This window comes from Xiphophorus hellerii, chromosome 12 (genome assembly GCF_003331165.1).
Source record: "Xiphophorus hellerii strain 12219 chromosome 12, Xiphophorus_hellerii-4.1, whole genome shotgun sequence".
Taxonomy (NCBI): Eukaryota; Metazoa; Chordata; class Actinopteri; order Cyprinodontiformes; family Poeciliidae; genus Xiphophorus; species Xiphophorus hellerii.
In genome coordinates, this window is record NC_045683.1 from 18,380,675 (window position 1) to 18,384,518 (window position 3,844).

The following is a 3,844-nucleotide window of genomic DNA, read 5'->3' on the forward strand; positions in this document are numbered from 1 at the left end:
GATCCGCCGGTGAACGCGCTCCTCTCGACTCGGGAGGTTAACCAGGTAGGCTCTTGATTTTACATTAAAGGAAATGTTGAGTTATAAAAATCTACTAACAGCTGACTGTGGGAGGATGAAATGGGAAGCTGGACAGGACAGTGGATGTTATGCACGAAGGAGAGCGTGTCAGCCGAGATGTGAGGCAGACACAGAAAAGCTCTGATTCCATGCGGTTCCATACCGCAGTGAAGTTAGTTTCAAGTTGGATATTCGATATTCGAGCTCCGCGGAGTAAGCGGCGTTTAGCTCAAGGGTGATCCGATTTATGAACGCTACTGTCGGCCAGCGGTTCTCCACCGCTCCCGGCCGCAGCGCCCGAAGGTTCACTTAGGGACTATCAACAAATTACCGAACCAAACATTCCTGTCAAAGAAATGTTAATAAATGCCTTGAATTGTAACCAACTAACTAATTGTCAGTGCTAATTCATGCTTTTACATGAGCCAAAATAGCATCTATAAAATTTTAAAGTCATATACAATATTTTCAATAATTTTAATATTAAATAATATAATGTTTTCTTCAATAGCTTCCAGGTCATTTGACCTATTGACTCAAAATCACTTTGAAATAATTATACTAGTCTCTTTAGATGAGGCACAGTCATTTGTTTTCCATTTTAAATCATTTTCAATTTTTAAAGAATTTATTTCATCAAAATTGAGAGTTTTTCTTCAATAGCTTCCAGGTCATGTGACCTATTGACTCAAAATCACTTTGGAATAATTATACTAGTCCCTATAGATGAGGCACAGACATTTATTTATGTTTTATGTTTTTATTTTATAATTTTTAGGAATCTTTTCCTTAAAGTTTAAGATTGTTGCTCAATAGCTTTCAGATAACGTCATAAAATTACTTATCAATTTGAAATGATTCCAGTACACTTTATACATCACACATAGCATCAATGCCACACAAACATATTACATTTTCATTTTCCACAGATATTTTCAAAACGTATTTCGAACAATAATGAACACAGTTTCTAGTTTTCAGATTAACTACACAATACACATTTCCAACTGCCTGTTTTTTTCTTTTGAAATTCTGTGCTCTTCATATTTATGCACAGGGCATGGTACCATCGGTCACAGTTGTCACACTGGATTTGTTCACAAATACAAGAAAATATACATGTTTAGCAGTATTGAACTTACTCATCTCCTGTCACACAGTTTGGTGTTTAATTGCTTGTCATTTATTATATAAAACATTTCATGGCTCCCAAGAGTCATTTCCTGTGTCTAATTCTGAATTTTACATTGACAACTCTTGATTTCTCACCCAGTCTGTCATTCCAGGGCCAGACCCCGGGGCTTTGTATGCAGCGCACATCGCACACCAACAGTGGTCATCAAATACTGTAATCAAGAAGAATATACAGCATATTCAAACAAGATAGATTGATAGATCGATATATATATATATAACAAAATAGCTAATTATTTCAGAAAATTAATTTAAAATTATTAATACTTGGAGATTATATAAAATACATTTGTAAACTAAAGTAAATTTTCTAAATTATCAATGTTGCATATCGTTTAGATATCTTTGTCTGTTTGGATTGGCACTGTTGGTGGTTTATATTTTGTGAAATGGAATTTGCATTTTGTAATTTTTTTTTTTTTTTATTGACCTCACGGGCTGCAGGAGCTAATGAGGGCAGACTCTATATAAGTTGAAAGAGTCATTGAAACAGTGAATTAATTGAACTGTCAAGATGTGCTTGTCACAAAGAAATCAAAACTTAGTGTTCCCCAGCGAAAGCAGCGAGGTCTGTTTAGTTTTGTTATCTTTATTGGTTAAGTTCATGTTTTGTATTACAATGTTTGTATATGTTTTAGTTTTCACATTTATTGAGGTTATTGTGGTGACTTTGATGATGGTGGTTGATCTTAATCAAATAAAATAAAAAACCTTAAATTCACCAGTCAAGACTGGTTCAGTAATGTAAGAGCTGGGGAGATTCTGCAATATATATGTGTGTATGTTTATGTATTGTAAGTCGAAATGCACATGGTATACCTGATGCATCAAGGATTTGAAGAGCGAGAGTTCTTCTTTCACTTTTCATTGCCTTTTTTGTTGTGTCAAAATCTACATCTGGCATCAGAGGGAAGGCTTCCATCAGTGCTTTTGCCATCTAAAGAAAAAAAAAGTTTTTAAAGACTTTTTTTATGGCATTATAATGCATCAGACTTAAAACATTCATGTGGACATATATAGTGTACCCACATATACTAAAACAGGTATGTTTGTTAGTACAGATACCTGTAGTGAAACATCTAAATGTTTCAACATTTAGAAGATGATGAAAGAACTGTAATTACAAATACTGTGTGGCATGTTGCACTGACCCCAGTTATGGGCTACTGTTGGGGGAGTCTGTATTCCTCCAAGTGAATACACACTCTTTCCACAATTCCGAAAGCCCATTTTAACTAACCAGAGAGACTGTATTTGATGATAGACAACTTTTCTCTATAATAATTACACAGTATCCACACTTGTATAACAAAAAACATGAACTCATTAATTTACTTTGACTACAATAACTCCACAGCTGCTTCCGTCTTGTTGAATAGGGTGGCGCATTGTCCCCCCTTTCCATTGGATCCCAACCCAGTCTGTTTTTCCATGGCATGTCCTTCTCATTTTGAAGTATTCTCTGGATAACAAACAAAATGATTTGTGTAAGAGCAATTGTATTCTGTAATTCCACTCATAAGACAACTCACGCTTTCCTCTTATCAGTTTCTGTTAACAACAACAATGTTAAGTTTATTGAAATTAATATTTACATAAACATTTAAATTAATAGAAATATTTTTTACATAATATATTTTGAAAAAATGTTATGGATAATATATTTCAATAATATATTCAGAAATCTGAATGTCACATACATTCAGATTTTTAACTCAATCTCTATGTGGTCACTTTGCAAATTTATTAATTTTTAATACATTTTAAAAATTTATTAGAGCTTTATTTACTGTATTCTTTTAGCTGCCTTTTGGGAGTCCACAAGCTCAGATGATACTTGTGCAGGATCTATTAGGAATACAGTTCTGGCTTCTGCATTGATGTACTAAAACAGATCAACAAAGTAAAGGGGCATAACAAAGAAAAATTTCATTAAAACTAATGTGAATATGTCATGCTCTATCCAAACCATAAAATGAAAAAATATTGATTATAGACAAAAAATCACAAACCAGCAACTTCTAGTGATTGTTGTTCACAAGGACAAATGACAGAACTGCTTCATAGTTGTCAAAGTTTACCTGAAATGGCATTAAAAATGTTCAAAAATTAAATGTTAACATAAAGACAAACTTTAAGCACATGTCTCGCAATTAATCTTTTCCCACATGTCAGTATTTACTTTTACTGACAATTTTGCTTTTCAATGAGAAGGTGTTTTAAAATTTATAATTAATTTAGATCGCAAACAAATGTCTGTGCCTCATCTATACAGACTGGTAGAACAATTTCAAAGTGATTTTGACTCAATAGGTCACATGACCTGGAAGCTATTGAAGAAAAACACTCAATTTTGAAGAAAAAAATTCCTAAAAAATGGAAAATGGCTAAAAATGGAAAACAAATGACTGTGCCTCATCTAAAGAGACTATTAGAATTATTTCAAAGTGATTTTGAGTCAATAGGTCAAATGACCTGGAAGCTATTGAATAAAAACCCTCAATTTTGAAGAAAAAAATTCCTAAAAAATGGAAAATGATTTAAAATGGAAAACAAAAGTCTGTGCCTCAATTAAAGGGACTATTAGAAT

The 3,844-nt window shown here is 33.1% G+C and overlaps 1 long non-coding RNA gene across 2 annotated transcripts; it reads right to left on the reverse strand.

Moving 5' to 3' along the window:
- Nucleotides 1–1,294: 1,294 nt before the first annotated feature.
- Nucleotides 1,295–3,511, reverse strand: LOC116729103 (uncharacterized). 2 transcript variants are annotated; one of them, XR_004341068.1, is made up of 5 exons: nucleotides 3,267–3,511; nucleotides 3,045–3,139; nucleotides 2,590–2,716; nucleotides 2,074–2,191; nucleotides 1,295–1,406 (listed from the first exon to the last, which is right to left on the reverse strand). It is a non-coding gene; the product is annotated as an uncharacterized LOC116729103 (long non-coding RNA). The 2 variants fall into 2 exon arrangements; XR_004341067.1 differs by lacking the exon at nucleotides 3,267–3,511 and having other exon boundaries at nucleotides 3,045–3,260.
- Nucleotides 3,512–3,844: the final 333 nt, after the last annotated feature.